We start from the raw sequence: 25388 nt of genomic DNA on the forward strand, positions 1-25388 counted from the left end.
ACAGTCTTGTATTTAGGTCATGGACCTCAATATCATAGTTTGTACGAATGTTACTACTTGGAACTTGGATATAACTAATGAGGTAGATAAAGATATCCGTTCACGCTATTGTTAAAAGTTTTGAACGCATATTCACTTAATGAATCGTTATATTAAATATTACCACTAATTGGATGTTCATGCTGGACCCTTAGAGACTTAAAAAACCGATCGAATTCATTACCAGGTCGTAAAATACAACTAATAAACACATAGTATGTAAAAAAATGCAGTCATGCACCTTAAAAGATAGTTTTATGTTGTCTCGATTACACGGGTATTTAAGTGGTGATGCATTCTTTAACCTCATTAGTTTTTTATTAAAATGGAATGGTAACGCAATTTTTCCCCGGAAAGGTACCAAAAAATACATTTAAATTATTTTATTATGCGTATACAACGAAACAACTTCGTATTCTTCAATTTAAAAAATAATATCTGCATAGCTCTTTGACAAGTGTAATTTGAACTGTAAATAAAACAGAAAGTGTTGTATCATTTAAACCTCTATCACCTACTTTAACTAACCAGTAAATAAATAATCTCTCCGATTTCTACGTATGTTCCACGTAGCTACATATGTAGCCTTGAACAATACTGCAGCTAAATCAAATTAACCACACAACCAACTATAGAGAAGTCATTCTCGACTTAATATTTACCATGCTGCCCATCCCCAACATTTGTGATGCTCATGGACTATGACTAACACTTAATAAAAATTACTCTGCCTTTCTTTATCTCTCTCAACACTACGAGTTACAGGCTGGAACATGCACTCCAGCAGACACTTGACTTCAAAAAATTCAATCAGGATAAACCGTGGCTTTAGTTTTCCACCATAGTTTACTTACGAGCTAAAGGAATTAGTAATATATTCTAAGGAAAGTACTTCATATGCTATTCAAGTCAAAATTATACAGGGTGGAGCGCGGTAATTTGATGATTGGGAAATGAAATAAAAAAAATTATGAACCTTAGAAAAAATTATTTTTTATTTTAATTATGTTTAACAGTAAGGGAATTTTTAAATTACATGGCTTTAAATAATGTATCTGGCAAATGTTGACCTTCGGCATCCAGACAATGCTGCATACGTTTTGTGAAGTTTTCATTAACTCTAACAAGCATGTCGACTGGTATTCTGCCAATTTCAGCCTCAATATTGTTCCTTAGGTCTTCCAATGTGTTGGGACGGTTGATATACACCTTTTGACTTCAGGTAACCCCAAAGGAAAAGAATCGCATGGGGCTAAGTCTGGTGAGCGTGCCGGCCAGTTCAAATCACCCCTCAAAGAGATAAGTCGTCCAGGAAACATTTGCCTCAAACAATTCATGGTAACCCTCGCTGTGTGTGCAGTGGCACCATCCTGTTGGAACCATGTATCCTCTAATTGTATTGCCTCAAGAGCTGGCAGAAAAAATCCTGTATCATAGTCAAGTACCGTTCGGAGTTCACAGTTATTGGACGACGGTTATCCCGAAAAAAGTAAGGGCCAATGATGCTTACTCGTGATATGGCGCACCACACAGTGACGCGGTCCGAATGCAGTTGTCTCTGGTGGACTTCTCTGGGGTTTGTTTCACTCCAGTAGCGCATGTTTTGCTTGTTGACACACCCACTGAGGTGAAAATGTGCCTCATCAGAAAAGAACACAATTGCGTCACGCGGTATAGTTGCAAGCATGTCTTCACAAGAAGTACGCCGTGTCAAATAGTACCGTGCTGAAAATTGATGGACCACGCACATTTTATACGGGTGAAATCTCAGTTCATCATGAAGAATTCGGTGGAGAGAACGTCTTGAAATGCTAAGAGCAATTGATTGCTTCCGAGCAGAGCGTTTTGGAGATTGCAGTACTGCTGCTCTAACTCTATCGATGTTTTCCGGTGTTGTAATACTTCTCTGAGGTCCCCTTCGTACACATGACACATTCCCTGCTGTTCTGAATGCAGTTACCCAATTTAAAATTGATTGCCGACCAGGAACACGTCAGCGTAGGGGAACAGCGAATCGTAAACGAAAAGCACGCTGCACTGCAATGATCGAGTGGGCATTTGAAAAATACGCTTTAACACAAAACGACCTCTCCTCTCGTGCCCACTGCATGATGGCAACTGGAACGTCTGGAACGCAGAGGAATACAAATCTCCCGTCAGCCACTATAAGCCACACCCACTCTCCCCTCTCTTCGACCAACAGTGCCGCCACAGCCTACAGTGCAAAAAAGCAAAATACCGCACTCCACCCTGTACTTCACCGACAACAATCATTTCGGTGTGTTTCGAGCAAGGTGCAAGACACTATTAGAGGAATGTTACAACAATTTTATTTACCACGCTCAATCTACAGTTTCAGTTAACATCAACGTTTTCTGGTCCCAAGTGAACAACTTGAAGAAAAAAATCCAAACAAACTACTTATTGATTACAATAATTAATCTGCAAAAGACCCCACTAGCCCTTGTAACCTGTTTTCGAAGTTCTTTCAACATTCTTCCTTGAGCAACAGCCAAGGATTCAGGATTTTGACATCAATTACAACATATGCATTCCTAGTTTCATAGCCACCCCTACAAAGGTTGAGGAAAAATTACTATCACTTGATCCCAAGAAGGGGGCCAGACAATATACCTTCGTGTCCTCAAGCACTGTGCTCATGCAATAGCCCCTACCTGGCAATTTCATTTATTACACATTGATCTAATAAAATATTTCTTACTAATCTCAAGGAAAGTTATTTGGTACGAATTTTTAAATCTGGAAAGTTGAGTGATGTTTATAACTTCAGGCCAATTTCTATACAACCCACAATGGCCAGAGACATTGAGGCACTTGTTCTAGACGAATTGGCTTTTGCGTTGAAAAATGTCATCACACCTAAACAACTCGGATTCCATAGTATAAAACCAACAGTGACAAACATAGTCGTTATGGAGAATTGCATACATTCTCCTTTCATATGAGAATGCACGTTCACTAAATATACCTTGATTACTCAAAGATGTACGACCGGCCAAAGGCCATCCCTTGTTGCTTGCTAGGCTGCGGGGATACGGAGTCCACGGATGCAGTTTTTCCTGGAATGAGAGTTACTTCTCGGATCGCACATTAACAGTCCGATTTAATGGTACCCTATCAGAACCCTATCCCGTTATTTCGGGTGTTCACAGCTAGCAAAGTTCTCTTTTCGCGCTCTTTATCGACGTTGTTGGTACATCAGTATAATCCCCACACCTCCTGTTTCCTAACGATCTCAAGATTTTCAGTAGAGTCACCACTGCAGATGATTTTATTCTGTTGCGAAATTCCCTTGCTGCTGTCTAGTTGTGGAGCGTTGAAAACTGTCTGGAATTCAATACCGGGAAATATGTTGTCCTTACATTCTCACGGGCTTAAAATTATTCACGCACGATTATATCTTGTATGGTTACAATGTGGGCAGGGTTGATAATTTCAAGGAACTTGGTGATATCGTGTCGTCATCTTGGAATTATACACACAAATGCACATATTATATTATGTCTTTAACAGAGTATGCCAACCTTGTTTTCATCTTCAGATCGTCCCGAGACTGTAATTCACCTTCTAATCTTACCACTCTCTACATGAAAGTTGTGTGCCCATTATTGAAGTACACATCTGTGCCTGGCTGACTATTTACTTGTTTCTTTTTAAGTTTGTTTTTATCGGTACCCTATTTATATTTAATGTTTCCGTTTTTTTTATTATTATTTGTTCTTAGAATGCTTTTTCTATTCTTTAATTAATAAATTAAACTCAATTTAACCTTTTTGCTATCAAGTTCTTTAATTTTATTAACCCTATATGTTTCCTTTTTTTTAATTATACTGTCTTTAACTAAAATGTTACGTTTATTTGCTTTAAATGTTGTATCTAGTCCGTGTAATTGGGAACCATTGAAATAGGTAAATCAACAATGCCTATGTCTTTTAATAACCATAATAACAGTATGTACTCGTATATCTTATACGATAAACGTTCATAAGCTAGATATTAAAATACACTCTTAAAACAGTATATTTCCATTATAAAAGAGCTTATATATTGGTTACTATTTTATTCTCATATTGGTTCTTTTGTACATGTATTTTAAAAATAATAACCATTTATAGAATTAAAGACGTAGTATCCTGATCATCCCTTTAAAAATGTGTGCTAACTAGCGTTAATAATGCCGGAGTATAGTCAATTATAGAGCCTATCTTACTTTACGGCAGCTGAATCAGTATATTTGATAAAGACTTTACTGGATGTTAGGTTAATTCTATAAAATTCAAATTTGCTAGGAATGTAAATAATCAATTAAACTACACTATTATTTCAATAGCATCCTTTTTGATATACATAAAGTCCCTTACGACGTACAAACCCCGTATTAACTCAAAATTTCACATTAAGCATGAAACTCTAACTTATATATTTGTAACACAAGTATATTGTATTAAGATTAACATAACTTTATCGTTAGTGAAGTATTTGTTAATAAACTGTTCAAATACTTATTCGCCAAACTTGCTCCTCTATGCATTACCGCACTTTGTTAGTAGTAATTTACATTGTTATTTTACCAGAAGTTAATATAGCAGTCAAAACATAAATTTAATATGCAGAAATTACGGTTTCCACATACACACAGTACGAAAACAGGGCTTTAATTTCGCAAACTAACATTGTTTAGTAGTACAATTTAGTACACAATCATTATGACACATAAGCTCCTTTGTATAAGATTTGTATTTGATTTATTAAAGCTTTATTCATTTTAACTTTAAGTGTCAGTTTATGTAAATTTTTAGGTTTTCATGTTTTATGTTCTTTTACACTCTGAGAAGAAGAAGATACGCTATAGTTCTCGAAACGTAGGGTCATATCAAGTCCGAGACTCTTCATAATACTAATTTGTTTTCCTTATAATTACAGTTTTTAAAACCACTTAATTTTATTTGGCTTTCATTTTAAAAAGAAAGTAATGTAAACATTTGTTTTGTCTGATCTAAAGCGAAATTTATCACTCCACTCTAAATACAGGTTAAAGAAATTTTAATAAAAGCATGCAAGTACTTCATTCGATTATGTTGGCCGTAAGCAAAAATGTTCCTGTTGGTCTCATAGGTAACGATGATGGTAACGAGAAAATATTTCAATAAAAATAATAAGTTGTCTTATTTCTACTCAATATCTAGTAAAAAAATATGAGCCATGAACGTAATTAATGCAATTTACTTTATACATATGTTACATTATGTTTGATAATGGGCATGTCTAACCATGGAATTTAACTGGTAGATAATATAAGAAATACATTATTCAATCATTCATTTAATACCTATTAACCACTTTTACTTATTTTTCACTGGTAACTTTCAAAATTCATGTTTTCATTCATGTCGAGTCGAGTTGTCTCTGAAATAAAATGGCGTATAAACTTTGAGAATGCACGAACATTCAGAGATATCTGTTACGTGAAATACGGTCTGCTGCTCTCCTATTTTGTTTATAATACTTCCTGATGGATAAGAAAATACTTTTGGCCATTTATAAATATTTTATCTTAAATTATAACATAATTTATTCTAAATACTTCATTAAAAATACAAGGTTAATGTATCCTCCCCTTAAATTAAATATTAGATAGTATGGCCTTGGTAAGATGTTAAAAAGATCATTATCAAGTTCTGTCCAGCTGCAGCCATTGTCTTACTGAAGGGTACATATGAAGATCCAATAACCTCAAAATTTCCTTATGTCAGTCTTTGCAACATTAAACTATGTAAAATAGCACCAACAGCAAAATATTCAAGCTCTATTGAGGCTTCAAAAGAGCCTTTGTTGTAAAGTCAGGATAAAAGTGAATATCACCCCTCCCTCCTTTGATATTAGCGCAACAACGAAATAGACGCGATGCCGTGGTATTTTAAATTTGTTTTAGTAAAAAAAAACTTTGTAAGGTATCTTTTTTTTACGTTGTGTATTTTTATGTAATGAAAAGTATAAATTATTTGTACATGAATGTTTAAGAGCAGTGAGGAATACAGATATATCGAGTCTGAACTGATTTAATTCAGTACACAACTATGCAATGACATTTTTCATATTGGATTATTTTAAAATACTGGTATTTCACTTTGTAATTAAATATGACAATAATACAGTTTAGTTTTTAAATTGCTTAAAATATGAAATAGCCCTTAAAAATGTTTTCTATCGCAGTGTTTATTTAAGGTTGAGAATATTTTGTAATAAAAATAGTTGTATCTTGACATTGTATATTGCAATGAAATTGTTAAATCATCCTCTGAAAACTGATCTGTTATGTGTCACAGACATAATATGACATTATGTAGTATGCAGTGCGACTAATTGTGAAAATAATCCTTCGGCTTGACAGTTTTATAAGAGTTGCGAAAGTAAAAACTGAAATGTTTAACTAAAAATGTGGCAATAAGTTTTTTAAGTTACCAATGTAATCACGGGTATTTTGTTAAGGGTATTTATGAACAAGAATTTAGAGATTAACATACATTTCACTTTCCTTTCCAATTTTCATATTCATTAAACGTATTCTGGAAGAACGTTCTAAACTAATAACAAAAGATAAGTTCAATGGAATAATTAAATAAAAACTTTATTATTTATAATGAAGTGGCAAACTAACGCCTTTTCTTTAATATTTAAAATATAAAGTTTGTCACGATACTTGGTAATATAAGGTTAAACTATAAAAAGTATTTTTTTTACAAAACTTTTTTTAATCGGGAACCCTTTATCATGTTTGATTGCAAACATTTTCCTAGAAAAGTTTGAATTAAACGCGAAACAAAATATGACTTATTTCCGAAGTGTGGTTACGGTTGTTGATGATATTTTTGCCATATTTTACAAAAACCAAGACCTTCAAATTTTTATTAACTAACTAAATACATTTTATCCGACTATTAAATTTACTTGTGAAAAAGAAACTAATTCACCATTGCCATTTTTAGATGTATTAGTGAAAAGGAATAATGGCGACATAGAGTAAGACATTTACAGAAAACCCACTTGCAACAACAGATACATACCACACGTTTCAAACCATCCTACCTCCCAAAAAAAGATCTGCTTTCCACACAATGAATAATAGATTACTTACAACACCTTTAAAACACAATGAGTACATGAAGGAAATAAGAAACATAAAAAGTATAGCAGCTTTCAATGGATACTCAACTAAATTAATTGACAGTTTATTAAAAAACAAAAGAAGAAATTATCTAAAACATTAAGCACTACTTTAAACAGTGAAGAAAAATAAAAGCGAAACTGGCAATGCATGAGTTATGGTCAATTTTATAAAGAAATTAAAAAAGTATTTATAAAACATCTTGACACCAACATAACATTTTGCACACCAAATAAGATAAATAACCTAATTGGAAATCCAAAAGTTACAATTTTAGATGAAAATAAATGTGGCATTTAAAAATTAACTGTGAATATTGTGATAAGATTGATATTGGCCAGACAAAAAGAACCATTAAAAAAAGATTTAAGGAACACAAAAGATATTATAAATACGGACAAACTGAAAAATCAGCTATTGCCAAACATGCATTTGAAACAAACCACACCTTTAAAAATTTACATTATTAAAAAAAGTCCATAAAGAAGAAGAAGTCGAAAAATATAACAAAATTCTTTTTTGACCAAAACTTTTATGCATATACTAATATTTATTTTATTTTACTTTTAACCATATAAATTTTGTATAAAGTTTTACTCAGCTGATATTTGTTTTAAATTTTTGATTCCCACGTGATAATGCATCTTCGATGTCGAAAGGCCTCGTTTAAAATATAGATGTCATTGGAGAATTGCGAGTTTTCTTTTATAAAATAATATAAAATTGATATTTCCAATAAGAAAAGCTCCGCCTCCTCCTTCATATGCAAAGTAAGTTTCCATAAAGATACATCTCACATAATGAACATAAAAATTATATTTTTTATAAAAAGGGTTTACTCTAATGCCTAATAATTATGATAGCAACGACGTTAATACGTCGTAAAATGTCGCTTTGACGATCGCCGAATGTTTAATTAAGAAAAAGTTCTTATGGTTAATTTTTATTATTTTCTTAAACGCACTGCAGCTATTTTATTTCCTTAACTTGATTACTTTACATTATATATATACAGGGTGAGTCAGAAATATGGTAAAATATTTTAAGACGTGATTGCAGAGCCAAAAATAAGAAAAAAATGTTATATAAAGGTAGGTCCGGAAACGCTCCATTAGTGAGTAATAGCTGGCGAAAGCTTTTGCTTTGTTTTCAGTTCACCTGGTGAAATTAAGTGATTCTGAAATGTTTTGATCATAGTTTTAACTCAAATAAGGTGGATTTATAAGGAAAATCACCTGAAAAATCAAATAAAACCACTCTAGAGGTTGTAGTGTGAACAGTTTTTGAGAAAAAGTAAGAAAGTTTGCCAAAAATCTAATAACAAAAATACCGTCTTAAATGTTTGATGTCCAATAACATTTTTACATGACCAATAAACAAATTGTCTTTCCTAATACAGATTGTAGAGAATTTAATTCTGAAAACAACCATAATAAGCAAAGTTAATTAAATGTGTAAAAAAATTATGTAATTGGCTCCTCAAGTATTACACTACACAGCAAACTTTTGCTGTTTTATAATAAGGAATGAGTATCAGATTGGTAACAGCTGGTAATAATTAATCATTTTAACAACAGCTGTTTAAACATTTTTAAATAATAAATAATCAGCTGGGCATTTATTATTAGATGACATATGACACCTTATTGTTGAACAAAACAACAAACTGTAATGATACTGTGTGTTTGTGATAAGTATTTTAACCAGTTATTTTCATCCATTTTATTAGTGATTTAGTTTTGTGTGTTTCATTTATAAAAAAATTAAGGTTATATTCATGTTTATTCAAACTCTGAATTAGCAGACATGCATTTAATGTATGGTTTCGGACGCTGCAATAGTATTGCAGCAAGACATCTGTATCAAGAGAACTTTCCTAACCGCAGGTGTACAAGCGGAAGATGTTTCGCCACTATTCATCAACGCCTATCTCAAACAGGTTCATTGAAGTCTTCGGAGCATAGTAATGCAGGCATCGCCCGATCATCTAGGACTGTTGAATTAGAAGAGTTGGTTCTTAATGAAACTTCTAAATATCCTGAAAAGAGCACTAGAGAATTGTCACTACAGTTCAATGTCAGCCAATCTAGTATTCGGAGAATACTACACGAGTACCAGTTACACCCATACCACTTCCAGGCTTGTCCCAAACTCTTTTGCCACAAGACTACGCTCCCCGTGTTGCTTTTTGTCGATAACTTCTTGGAAAACTTGCTGATGCAAACTTTTTAAATACAATTTTGTTTACCGATGAGGCTCACTTTACAAGAACAGCTAAATATATATAATATATATATATATATATATATATATATATATATATATATATATATATGTAGCTGTTCTTGTAAAGTGAGCCTCATCGGTAAACAAAATTATAGATATATATATATATATATATATATTTATAGATATTATATAGGGTGAGTAGCTCTTGGTGTGACAACATTTTTTGGGTTATAATGCTATGTGAATATGATACAATGGCGGTTATAAAAAAGTCTAACTCCAAAAATTAGGTCGGAAATAAACTGAAATATCATTGAACCCCATCTTTTTAACACACCCTGTATACAAGAATGTGTCAAGTGATATTAAAAACTTTGCCATTTAATATGCTTTAAATGGTATGCCATATGACCATAGTTAAGTATTCGGTTACCTACTTTTATCGGTTTAAATATTAGAGAAAAAGGAAGCTACAAAAAGATTAACACAATTTAATAACAACTGTACTTAATTTTTATGTTTTATAAAACTGCCTCATAAAACAAGGAATTGAAGATTACAAAAAAGTAAAACAGTTTAAAATAATTTGTGGATGCAAGTTATGGATTAATGGTCGCATCCTTTATCAATGTTTTAATTCCTTATCTTATTACTTTCACCGGTATTGTACATTCATTCCTTATCTTGTTTTGCAAGACCAGTGTCCACATGAATTACTTCTACCTCCAATAAACTATTTTTCTGCTCAATTAGTCAAGTGTAGGCTGCCATGGAGTTCATTACTCGAGAATACGCTGATACGCACTCTATTTACGGGTTTTGTGATGGAAATGCGCGTGCTGCCCAAAGAGCAAGCTCGCTACCCTGATCGCCGACTTCCCAGTCATTCTGTGTTCTCAAGACTCCATCAACGTCTTGTGGAGGGAGGTACAGTTCACAAAAGACCTAACGAAGTAGGACACATTGTTCATGATGTAGGATTAGATGAAGTAGTTCTAAATTCAGTACGGAATGATCCAGAAGTTAGTAGTAGATAACTTGCTAGAGACGTAGGTTTTGGACATTTTGCATAAGAATAAGTTCCATCCATACCATTTTACGCCTGTTCAAGGTCTGAAAGCAACTGATTATGCTCCTAGACTACAAATCTGTCGTTGGTTGTTAAACAGAGACATAGAGCAGCGTCATTTTTATCGAAAAATCCTTTGGACTGATGAGTCATTGTTTAAATGAACAGGAATTTTTCAATTGTCATAATATGCACCACTGGGATCAACAAAACCCACACCGGACAAGGGAACAATCCTTTCAAACGCGTTTTAGTATTAATGTTTGATGTGGAGTCTTAGGCGACCAACTGATTGGCTCTCATATATTTGATGGAACTGTAAATGGAATAATATACTTTTTTTGCAACATGACCTACCTAACCTTCTAGAAAATAATTATTGATTTTTCATTATATAGTTTGATTATTGATATTTTTTCTATGGTGTTTTGTTGAACAAATTTTGAACAATGTTGAAAGAGACGAGCTTATATTCCAGCAGGATGGAAGCCCCTCCACATTTTTAATGCAACAGTACGTCAATGGCTGACTGAAAACTATCCCGAGTGGATTGGACGTGGGGGAACTGTCGCTTGGCCTGCCCGATCTCCCGACCTTACACCTATTGACTTTTTTTGTGGGGTTTTTAAAGCAGGAAGTTTATTCCACCCCAGTAAACTCAGAAAAAAATTACGAGGGAGAATTGGTCTGGCTGCTCAAAGGCTTCGGGAATAACTGTCTTTTGAAATGGCCGCAGGAGCAATGAGAAAGCGAGCAAGAGCTTGTGTGAGAAAACAAGGTCGCCATTTTTAGAATAAACTGCAATGATTTGACTTTTAATGTTTTAATGTTTAAACTGTTTTACTTTTTGTAATCTTCAATTCCTTGTTTTATGAGGCAGTTTTATATAACATAAAAATTAAGTACAGTTGTTATTAAATTGTGGTTATCTTTTTGTAGCTTGCATGTTTTGTAATATTTAAACCGATAAAAGTAGGTAACCGAAAACTTAACTATGGTCATATGGCATTCAATTTTAAAGCCTATTAAATAGCAAAGTTTTAATATCACTTGAAACATTCTTGTGTACAGGGTGTGGTAAAAAGATGAGGTTCAATGATATTTCAGTTTTTCTGAAACTTAGCAACTTTGCCATTTAAATCAACCTGAAGCTTAATTTTCTTTTCTTACCGTTTGAACCGATAACTTTTTCAAATCTAAAATTTAACAGAGAATCTAAAAATTGTGTAGTTTGCTCACATATGTCTTACGTTGCTCACAGATTTACGTACAAAAACACGGGTTTTTTAGAAAAAACTGTAAATAATTCATTTCAGACCTAACTTTTGGAGTTAGACTTTTTTATAACCGCCATTGTACACATTTACATTGCATTATAACCCAAAAAATTTTGTCACATCAAGAGCCACTCACCCTGTATACCGGTATTTATTTATATTTATATACATTTAAAATCAATAGTATGGACTATATATTTACTAATCGTTACCCGTCATTTAAAATTAAGTAATTGGGTTATAAATTATGTTAAACTGATGATTGAGGATCATCATTGCATCATCACATTTTGTACTTATTTTTACTGATTATTAAAATTAACATGTAAAATCATTATTTTTTATTTTAAGATTTTCATGGCAAAATACAGGTAACAAAACGTATGACTTGGCAATGAATATAAAATACTACACGTTAACAAAATTGTCTGAAGTTAAGGAACAGCACACGATATTTTTCCTATAGTCAAACGGAGTACATTTAGTTTGATATCATTAAACCTTTTTATTAACTTTTAACTCGGGGTTATAGGTTTCCATACATCCAGCTTCTCAAAAAGTTATGAACTGTTTTAACACACGAAGCTAAAATATATAGTTAAACTCTTGTAATTGACAACAAAACCAAAATGAACATACAACAATGTAATTTCCTTTTGTGTCTATTTATTCTTATATTTGTCCTTTTCTTTCGCCTTAGTATTTTTAATTTTCCTCTTACCGCCTTGTTGACAAATTTAATTAACTGGCTCGTCTCTACATGTACAATAAAGCATTTCTTTATTTAGCTGCTAAATAAAGGGTTAACAAGCCCATTACTACTCCTAAAATATCACTAATGTTAACAATAGAGAATTAATATTAAAATGAAGTGTTAAATTCGAAATTTCTAATCCTGCGAACCCACAAAGTATTGATATTGTGCAGTATAGTATAGAAAACCTTATATAGCTACAAAATAGATATGTTGGTCATTCTCATGAAACGACATAGTGTTTTCTGGATTGAAAACAATATGCTGAAATTGTATTTCGACAGGATATCACCTTTTATATTCTTTATGCAAGACGTTGTTAACTTTTACAGTTTCATGTAACTTTTTTTCTTATTTGTAAATTTTATTTCATATTTGTACAACATAACAACAATAAGATTCATGCGTTAAAACTAAGTAAACATCAGTAAAGCAAATGGAAGCCCTATTTCAATTTTCTTCATATTATGATTCTATTTTTCAGTTTTTACACAATTTTTTGTTGTAAATTATCAGAATTAAACCGTTTTCTTTTCTAATAATCAATCTAAATAGGTTATCTCAGTTATGGATTTAAAATATGAATTAAAATCCAGAATATATAGTACTACTGTTTATATGTTTTGTAACATTAAACGGCGTATTGCTTTAAGGTCTTCGCTAAAGGTGCATGCAAAAGTTTACGTCAATAATTGATTTCATTCTCGAGATGTACTGCTAAGCTAGACAATTATACAGAACATAAATTAACATATTCCCCCGGCATAAATAGGCTTGGATAGGTTGGAATGACTCTCTCCAAATCCCGTTGACAAAAAATAGTAATAGCCTGTGATATATAATATACGTTGTAATTTTTTTAACTTTTTTCTCTGATAAGGTAAATAAGCAATATTATCACTGTTATTTACAACAATATTGTCACATTTATTTTGTTTATACTGTAAATTAACTAAGATGAAATTGAATAAAGTAAATAAAACTAATAGCCTTTGAATTATTATCATTAGTTCTAACGATGTTTGTTCTATATTTCTGATCTATGTAGTTTTAAACATACGTAAGTTCGTGTAGGGCTACAAAATTTAACTTTATGACTTGTAACAGCATTTAATTTATTGCATTATTCACTGAGTAATATACGTAAAAATACAGTTATGTACCCAGATAAATACCCAATTATCTGCAAAATAATTATAATAGATGTTATTTTGACCGAGAATGTAGACTTTAGATTATACTTAGCAAAAGTTTTATATCATTATGATTTTTATTCTTTACATAAATACTTGATTGTAAGTCTTTGTAAGTGTTATTAAAACAATATATATATATATATATATATATATATATATATATATATATATATCTGTATAGAAAATCATTATAACAGAAGCTAAATAAAGTGCCTTAACATAAATATAACTCACTTTATTTTCATTATACTAATCATAAAAGGAGTTTTATAAAGTTAATCTGTATGTGTATGCCCTGAAGCCTGCCCAAGTTCTGATATGAAGGAACTTATTGACATGGCATGGATTACACTATGACATGGGACATAAACCCCGGCTTATTGGACAACACTATAGTAATATCATGCCTGCCTATACTGACACAGATTTATCATGGTGAACTCTGACTTTCATACCTATGATTTATCATATATATATTTACATCATATTGTACCACTCGCAAGCTGTGTAGCATTTCTTATAATGTACAACAGTTGGCTCATAAATCCTTTAAACTTGCTTAATCTTCTAATTCTCTTAGCTCGTTTTCACGGTAATCATATGCATAGACGTATCCATAGGTGAGGATTTTGGAGGTTTTAGCGCCCCTCCCCTTTGATATAATTATTTAAGGCATATTATAACATGCGTTTAACTGAGAGTATACTTGTAGCTGAACAATTTAACAGTAAAGTTGTTTAACAGAGAGAGATAGAGAAAGAGTGAGAGAGGGAGAGCTCCTTCAACTTCTTTTTTATCTCCTCGCTTTCCTTATTTTCCTGCATTACTACGATGAACTTTATTACAGGCAGCACTGGGCCCTACACCCCCTCGATCTTAGGCACTTCCTTTCTTCCCAGGGCTTGTGCAAAGGTATCCTGTTTCCTTTAGGTAGCCACTTTCTTACATATAATACTTCAATTACTTATTCCGGTGTGTTTAATTAATGTTATTTCACAATCGGAATAGAAAATTATAACACAGTTCGAATTGAGTTTGAACTTTTAATCTAATAAATCATTAGTTTAAATAAGAAATATGCTTGAGATATACACTATTTGATTTTGCGTAAATTTTCTATTTTATCGGTAATAACTTAACACGTGTTTTAATATGTACATTAATTTATATTTATACAAGTAACTTTACAAACATATGAGTACGGCTTGTAGGTAAAAATCGCATTATATTGTACCGATTGAATTAAGTTGTAATTCTGGGGAAACTGGATTTCCGGTGGAAGGAGTAGGCCCAGAAGAATGATAAGGACTAGACAGTACAACAGAGGCTGCTGTCAGCGAGGCGCGCATCGCAGCTGGCAATGTTTGATAACGAAATTGAGAGGTGGGGTGAGGTAGATCAACTGCCGTACCTCTCGTCTCAGTTGATCGGAAGTAGTAGTAACGAGTAGTCTTTAAAAGTGCTTAGATTTATGTTTTTTGCTAATCGTCATCAAAACTACGGGTAAGTGAACTTTTTAACTGGAGTCCAGTCAATATTCATTCTTAGTCATTTTGAATAATTTTGGGGAAAGAAATATTGTAAAAATTAAATTTAATGGGAATTTAGGAACTTGTCCTTTTAATCTGTGCAATATAAAACTTGTTGGTGCAGTGAGCACATGTATATACAATTTTATGTAAAAATACTAAAAGAGTTTTGTGGTTATTACAGATGCTTTCAGCAATAATAAAAATAATTCTGACACTGAAAAGAAATACTGTAATATTTAAAGTAAAGTAAAGAAAATTAATAATAAAATAAAATTGAATTTTGAAGATAAATTAAAGTGAAGAATTGCCAGATCAGATTAGAGTGTGAAAGTTTTGAATTTTGAAAATTGAATAAAAGAGAAGCTGTAAGAACTTTGTACATTTTTAGAGTGACGAATATATTACAAGTTTGAATTTAAAAGTTATCAAGAAGTTTGATTTAATTTTAAAACCAGTAATTATTTTCAAGAAGAAGTTTTATTTTAGTTTGAACTTTATTTATTTCAGAAGATTTTCGTTTTCTTTTTTTTTGAACCTTCACAAAAATTTCAAAGCTAACCCCTCATGTGTTAGTAAAACGGTACAATATGACTGTTGGCCGGGATATTTAGCTGTTAAACCTTCACTTCACTTGATTATTAACAAAGTTCCAACCTCTGTGACCACCTCACGTGTTCAGTATGCTGTTTTATCCCGCTGGAATTCCAACATTAAACTGAAGTTGCTATGTGTTCACGATTACATTAACGGTATTAATTAAAAAATATACCTCTTTATTATTGTCTAAATCATTATACAGTAATATATAAAAGCTACATTCTCTTTTTTAAATATTTAAAAACCTTAAATATATTCATTATGAATATATGAAATTGAAATATTTTCTTACAATCATTATTAATAAAATAACAAAGATAAATCTGTAAACTCTCTTTTTTGTTATTTCTTTAAAACAAAAATACAGGCGTGAGAAATTTCCACAATGAGTCCAATTAGGATAATGGCCTTATTATTTAATGTTTTTAGGTTAAATCGACGTTAAGGAGGAATAGCGGGCACTATATTACAGTCACATAACTTTGGAAGTAGGAAGGCTATTCCTAATTCAGCCTCTTCCAGGTAAACAGGCAAAATACAGTACTCCATAATGTTTAGGATTGCACTTCCATATTAACGCTAATGAAGCCTCAACTCATATCCCAACTAGTTGACCAAGAACTTTCCTTTTAATGTGAATAGTCCCAATTTTAAAACTTTTAACTGGTTAAAACTGACTAACGAACTTATCTTCGCAAGAACCTCCGTTGCACCAAGTGTAATCTGGATATTTTCCAAATGATTTTAGATTTAGATTGTGGGTTTAATTATCAGAGAAAGTTCTAAAACATCCCCAGAAAATTGCATGAGTGCGATTGTGATAGGCTCTATGAAGTCTTTCTAAAACATTTAACACGATATCATATTTATTTGATGAAATCTACAGTAACTTACCAACTGATCTTCAACGTACTTTAGATATTGCAAGAACGAGATTTATAATAACATTTGGATATGTATGCACCATTATACTTTAATTTGTTATTCTTCTTTCGAATGTTTAAATGTAAGTACTAATTGTACTGTTTGAAATACTCGTTCAACAAAATTAGAATTGAGATGGCGCGATATATATATATATATATATATATATATATATATATATATATATATATATATATATATGTATAATGAATAAAATTTTAAAAATAAATGATGTTTTCCTGTACTATAACGGTCCTTACAATCTTAAGTACAATTCATATTTAAATGGTGAACATTTTATCTATTGAATGTGTATATTTTATAATGTTGCAATAATTTTAATATTTTTACACACAATTGTAGCATTTGAAACATTTAGAAAACTTAAATTTAAATGACTGTAGAAAATACTAACGAAATATAAAATAAAACATAACAAGTAATATTTATATTAGTTTGTGTTGTGTCTTACAGATGGTAAAAATTTAAACCAATTTGTAAGTCTGAATATAGACTACGCAGGAACCTAGATTCTTTCTACCACACCCCTCTTGGGAGGACTCGAGTTATCCGGGCTAATCGATGTTATCCATTTAATTATTATATTTCAAGACATAAACTGGTAAACTCTTAAATCTGTCACCGATATCATGCATTTGTTTCAAGAACCCCATTTTAGCGGAAAAATAAATATCTCGGAGGAATTTCGTAAAAAAAAATATTTTAGAAGCACCAACCTCACAGCAATTACTTACGTTAACGGGGGTTAGGTCTATTAGTAAGGGGCAACGATCTCCTCTCGGGTATCTTTGTAACAAGCAATTAGTTACGGAGAGCCACTCCGCATTTGAGTGATGCTGCTGTAGCGCCATTTCAATTATTTAGAAATTACTTTTAACTAAACCCATCCAAATATTAGATTTTCTCTGGTTTGATAAGTTTAAAAAATTTAAATAACTGCATTAAAACATAATATTGATAAAAACATTGAAAATTCTGTAGTCTATGTAAGAGGATAACAAACAATGCAAGTTTTATTATTACCATTCCATTTCATTTATAAAACATTTTTAAGACTGGGAACAGAGAATTTGGTTTCTATTATAGCATTTCAAAGGGTAAACATAATGTTATACAGCGCCTGATGGTAATTTTGTGACTCATTTAGAAAGGACTTAAATTAACATATTCCACGTACAAAAAAGAAAGTGTATAACTGTTGAATATACTACTTTGTATAAATGAAAAAAATGTAGAGTCTTTCTTTGAAACAAATTGTTGTATATATTTTATAACAATATAATCAATAACATGCAATGGATTATATTATTAAATTTTATATCAACGTATTATCAGTGGTTCAATATGAGTTTATATACTAATATGGCCAAAGATATGAAAAATTATATTACCTACTGACAATTTGGCCAACATGGACAACATGTAAGCTAGAGTGTTCTGTTTTGAGTTATCAGAATAGAATAGCATCATACTTTATATATGATCAGTATTGTAAGTAGCAGATAGAAGTCTGTTTATGTATAAAATAATAATTTAATATATACGATAGCTCGTCAGCTGACGTAAGCAAACAGCTGATTTATTATTACAGTGAGGTTTTATTTAAATGATCACTAGATGAAGGCACTACGCAGTACACTGTTATGTGTTGTTTACTGATTGAATATATTGAGATACGTCACATTGAAACCACTTTAAAAATTTTTTAAATGATGAAATAAACGCTATAAGTTAGACAAAAATACATATAGTTTCAAATAAGTGAGGATTTGCTAGTATAATAACAACATTTATACTTACTCTACATGTTAGTACATTAAAATCAGATTATTTAATTAATTTATCCTAATAATCGTAATTTCTAACTTTTTTTTAACTTAGTGAAAAAAAGCTAATATTTGCATTTATTATGCACTATTTATATGTACATATATGTACATTTATATAGAATACATTGTTATTTGTTCACAGAAGCTGACGAACTTACGTTTATATTCAAGTATATTTTTTTAAATAACATACTACTATCAGATACCTACTGTACTGATTATACATACAGTATGGGTAGATAGTAATATGGCGTTTCCAGCCAACTTTTGGGAACATAAATATAAATTAATGTTGTAAGAACCACATTTAATCCATTAGAAAATCTGTTGCCCAAAGCTGTGTGTTTTGCAAAATGTTTCTAAAAAACAATTATGAAAAATATCTCTGGAATCAACGAAATTACTGCTTGAAAAATTAGGAAGAATTCTCTTAAAACCAACGAAAGCTCTTATTTTATAAAATTGATAGTAACACTCTCTTTATAATTTATTTTATTTTTTATAGTGGCAAAAAAATGTAAATTATCCACTTTGTTTATCTAGTTGATCTTTTTGCCGACTAGGATAATCAATAATCTGTTCGGCAGGTACACTTTTTTAACTCCGCAGGTATTGTAAACTGGAATTTTCCCTTTATTTATATTATATATTATATTATAAGTTTATGCTTCTTTTTTTCTTCATTCAAATGTTTTAAAAACTCAACTGTTTAAAATGAAAGAAATTTATTGAAAAAACCATTTTTTATTACGAGTTAAAGTTTTCATAATGGTGCCCGATAACAGCTTTTTTATTGTATCGATTTTCATCAAGATATTGTCCTTACAATACTTTACTCCAAATTTTGTTTATCTATCATAAGATCGCAGTTTCAAGTTCAAGTTTCAATCATAATTAAATTGTATACAAAAATAGTAAAAAATCACAAGTATTATCTGTTCCAAATACATTATCTTGTTTACCACAAGACATCTCATAGGTTCTTTAAATAACAAATTGATTTTACAAAATGTTTAATAAATAATAATGTAAATACATTGTTTAATATCTTTACAAGTTAATTTTAAATTGTGGTTCTCAAAAATAATTTCTTTTGTAATTTCTATTTGTTTAATATATCTATTTTACAGTCTTTTTAGTACATTACTCAGGTGTGAAATTTTTTTGTATTTTTCATAGGTTTAGGGTTTTTATAAATGAATAATTTGAAATTTAAAAAAAACTAGATATACTTTAACAATTCATTTTACTTTTTTTATAATTTTTCACAATTCATCCTATTATCTTCGTCCATTTATATAGAAAGATGTTTGTTATTAATGCAAATAGAACTTATAGAACTAAATCTACCAAGATATTGATAAATAGCAATTTTTTTATTCCATTATTTACAATAATATGTTTAAGATTAGAAAGATTGTTATGGAAGACAACGAGATTGTCAATTGTTAAAACTATATATGTAAATTACTAGAAAGTGTGAAAGTATACAACATGAATTTATAAAGTGAAATTATTATTCTTAATTCTCACAAAAACAGATAAAATTCAGAATTCTCTATAAAATAGCAATACGAGTTAATATCTCATGAGCGTATGTAAGTGAAAGAGGTGTTTAAATGTTTTAATAACGCTTAAACTTTAAAGGTTTAATTTACTTTTTATCCCCTTTAAAAACTTTTTATTTTGTCTATCAAATTTCATTAAAAATGTATATACTTTTCTCTATTCTTTAAGAATAATTCTAGTTTAGAGACATCGGCGTTCCACGCAAAACGCGGCATTGACATCTTGATATTTCTTTTAAAAACTCATAGCTCAAAAACTACTGAACCAGTCTCTGTTGATAAGATTTAGTACTCACATAGTGAATACTTAACTATTTTATCTTAAGTGATCCACAAGGGTAAAATAATCCACCAATTTTTAATATTCATAGAAAAATAATGGTAAGTATAAACTATAGATTTATACTTAAATTTTCGCGAAAATAACATTTTAAAAACTCACCCCATCATTCCCTATATAAGACTCTTATATCCCATGAACAATTAGAGCTTTTGGATTTGTTATACGGTAACAGTAAATACTAAAGAATATTTTAAAACCATTCCTTCCGGTCTACAACCTTAAAGGTACCTTTAAATCTTTATATATATATATATATATATATATATATATATATATATATATATATATATATATTTCTTGTGTTCGTGTGTATGGGGCTGACCTCCTCCTAAACGGGTCGACCGATTTTAATTAAACTTTTTTGTGTCTTCAGGTGGATCCGAGAATGGTTTAGATTCACATTTCGGTCGAATTTAAATAGTTTATTTAATTAAATTTTTAATAATAAATGTTGTTGATGTTGGAGTGTTTTACATTGGATCCGCCAGACTGCGCTACGACACGTAATACAAAGTGAACTGTTACTTAACAGCTGTTAATACTTTCAGCTGAAGTTAATCAAAGAGGCAGAAACATCAGTTTACATTTAAAATTTAGACAATAATTGTTATTGTAAAGTGCTTGATCAGTAGTGTAATGCATATTGCAAAGATGAAGTTTCACCAATTGTTCTATGTAAACATTTTAATATTACAACACAGCCATAATGCTTTTCTATTTTAATTTCTAGGTTGTCCCGACAGTTTGTGCTGCTATCAAATTTGTGTGTTGTTTTGTAACATCGTGTAATTATTGTGCTAAGTGCTAACTGTAATAATACATTAATAGAGATTGAAAATGTTTGAAGTACAAAAAAAACTATAGTTATTTATTGATGTTATTGTACTCATATTGCAAATTTATTGAAGTGAGTATATTGGTCGCATATCCTCCAATAACCTAAGAAGCATATAAATCGAAAGGTTGTGTTTCTATGTGTCTAGAAATATATTGTTAACAGTTTAGATAATCAAGTTTTAAACTAATTGGATTTAAAAAAATATGTTGTAGTTTACATTTTTAATCTGCATTCAAAATTGGCCACATAAGTTCAAATTAAGTAGCATACAAATCGCATGTGTGAATAACTATTGTTAATAGTATAGGAATTGGTTTTAAATTAAATTCTGTTGGCCAGTTCCGATACTATCGGCTACTGTAATTTTAAATAACTATAATGTAATTCGGTAGTTTAGATCGGCTAATCAGAAATATCAATAGAGGATATCCTCGGTACTTTAGATAGGCTAATCAGAAATTTATCAATAGAGGTTATCCTGATATAAAATTGGAAGTTTTAGGAAAATATACTTTTAACTGAAATTCGTAGTAAATATTAAGTGTGCAGCGATTGATCAGCTAAATTTTTATTTATAAATAAATTGTTGTTGATCTTGGAGTGTTGAATCCAGCAGAATGCGCTACGATCGCAGTTTCAAATGTTTTTCTATTTTAATTCCAGGTTTCCCCGACAGTTTGTGCTGCTATCAAATTTGTGTGTTGTTTTGTAACCGTGTAATTATTGTGTGAGTGCTAATTGTAATATTACATTAATAGATCCGAATTAGATTATAGTTATTTAAAGGGCTGAAGTATAATAAGCGGCCACCATCACAATCGAATTATTGATATTTCTGAATAGCCTATCTAAACTACTAAAATTACGATCCGATTTAGATTATAGTTATTTAAAGGCTGAAGTATAATAAGTGGGCACCATCACAATCGAATTATTGATATTTCTGATTAGCCTATCTAAACTACAGAATTTCATGATAGTTATTTAAAATTACAGTTGGCGTCAGAATTGATTGAAGATTAAAAATGTAAATTACAACAAATTATTTTAAATCCAATTAGTTTTAAGCTTGATTTTATGCTACTTAGGTTATTTGAGTTTATGCGACCAATATACTCACTTAAAAAAATTAGCAAAATAAGTTCAATAACTTCAGTAAGTAACTATAGTTTTTTATGTACTTCAAACATCTTCAATCTCTATTAATGTAATACAATTATCACTCACACAATAATTACACGATGCTACAAAACAACACACAAATTTTAGCAGCACAAACTGTCGGGACAACCTGGAATTAAAATAGAAAAACATTTAAAACTGTGATCGTAGCGCATTCTGCTGGATCCAATGTAAAACATTCCAAGATGGTCCACCCGTTTAGGAGTTCAGCTATCCAGAAATATAAATATAAAGATAATGAAATTCGGTAGTTTAAATAGGCTAATTAGAAATATCAATAATTCGATTGTTATGGTGGCCGTTTATTATACTTCAGCGTTTACATAACTATAATCTAATTCGGATAGTAGTTTAGATTGGCCATTCAGAAATATCAATAATTCGATTGTGATGGAGGCCACTTATTATACTTCAGCCCTATCGGAAAACCATCTAAGTTGATTGTGTATACTCCTGAAGGATTAACAAAACAATTGTACATTCAATGCCATTACGATAAATTAAGTTGTAAATTGAAAAAATATACCTGTTATAAAATAGTTTGTTTCAACTTTTTTACCTGCAGATTAAGTAAGTTTAAGTTTTTATTTAAAACATCCTCTACATTTAACATCACTCATGTTATACTCACACACTATCGGTTGGTCGAAGTGTGATTAAATGTACATGTAATGAAGTTAGATATTGTAATAACTTTTTAATAGACATTTTTGTCAAAACAGCCCAGGTTGTTATAAATTAATCAAAGTTTAAAATTTTCGAATTAAAGACGTGTGTACAGGACAACGTCTGTCGGGTCTGCTAGTATATATATATATATATATATATATATATATATATATATATATATACACTTTTTTTCTTACTGAACGTACATGTTTTTATAAACTTTTATTTTCACTTACTAAAAAAAAAAAAAATGCTGACAAAATAACTAACCTTAGTTTAGTAACTGTTCTAATTTCCTCCTTCACAATGCACACAGCACTCTGCTCGACTTAATATATTTGTGGTGGCTCTACGAATTATGTCTTGATTGTTTCTTATACTGTAAAATGCGTTGCGAATTCTAACGAGTAATTCTTCCTTGGTATCAACTGTACGTTTATACACCATAGCTTATACAGCCATAGATATCAAATCTCCCCATCAGAAGTAGTCAAGAGGCGGTAAGTCAGGCGATCGTGGTGGCCGGGTTGATTGGTCCACCACGCCCAATCCAGTTCAAGAAATTAGCATTCAAATGATTTCTAGCTACTAAAGAAAAATGAGGAGTTGCACCATCGTGTTGGAAAATCATTTTAAATCTTTTATGTAAAGGGATATCTTCCAAAAGAGCCGGTGAATCATTTTTAAGAAATTGTTCGTACATATAATAAGCTGCATTGTCTTGCAAATGTTGTATTCTGCATTTTAATTAATATGCAAATACTAATAGTAATAATACTATTGTCCTGTTCTGTATTCCTACATACTGAATTTAAGAATTTACTTATCTATAGAACGATATTTTTCTTCATGGATTTCTTGAAAAGACAAATGTACTTCATAATAAGAAATATAACCCGATTTTCCAAACAAAATACATGGTATGCAATGTAGTGTGATTGAAACTCATACACTCACGTGTCTCTAGTTTGTACCTGAACCAATTAATCACTGCGAGTTAATTCAAAAGTTAAACATTGCCCACATCCATCCACCGCTGATAGACTTCCATCATTTATATCTTACTATTTTGTTTCTTTTAACTTAATTTTCCCTTAACATGGTGATATAAGAGAATATGTTAGAGCAAAATTGTACTAATTAGAGGTTGTGTTATTTCAAAATAAACATTATACTAAATTTAAGTATTATCCTAAATCCCTGAAAAGATTTAATGACAAATAAATTTGAAATACATTCATGAAAGCAGTTATAATATTCATAAAATACACAAGGTAACTAAGAGCTAACCTATAAACATATAAAACCTATAAAAATTACATGGCGTATAGATAACACTGTATTTGCAACAAATCAGTTACTAAATAATTGACATTGCTTTCTTCAGCTTTCTGATTGTGTCCACTAAAGTAAGAAAGTATTTAATTTTATGTTATTTATGGTCAGTTCGAAATAACGATATCACAATCATGCATTGTCTTAAACTCTATAAACTTATTGTTTTATTGTATTTTTACGTAACGTTAACTTGTAATATTTAATGTTATATTGCAATAAATAGATTATAAGTAAGATATATGACGTCACATATTTATTGGGAAGTACACTTGTCTTGCCTCTCAGGGCTTTAAATAATGATTTAATGCATAGCACAGGTAAAAAAAGATAACAATATATATTAGACAATTACTGGCTACATAATGATCTGATATAACATTTTAAGATAATTCTTCAAACACGGCTTATATTCTTTAAAATGTCGGAGTTACCCACAACATAATTATCTCCAAAATTGTGCAAGATTTCAGAAATTAATAAGGCTATATTTGTGATCCTCTAATAACCTAGCAAATGTAGCTTATCCTACGTATGTCTCATTCAGGAGAAGCATGACGTTGGGGATCAAAATGGCTCTATTTTTGATCTGTTACGTTCCATTGCTCTCTTATAGCCATTAACTTTAGCTTCTCCTGTTCAGTTCTCTTTATATAATAACGATAGTGACAATTGTGAATCACAAGCAGCGTGATTTCAGGACTCAAGAGGGCTCTATTTTTTATCTGTTACGTTCCATTGCTCTCTTATAGCCATTAACTTTAGCTTCTCCTGTTCAGTTCTCTTTATATAATAACGAT

This window comes from Homalodisca vitripennis, chromosome 4, assembly GCF_021130785.1.
Source record: "Homalodisca vitripennis isolate AUS2020 chromosome 4, UT_GWSS_2.1, whole genome shotgun sequence".
Lineage (NCBI taxonomy): Eukaryota > Metazoa > Arthropoda > Insecta > Hemiptera > Cicadellidae > Homalodisca > Homalodisca vitripennis.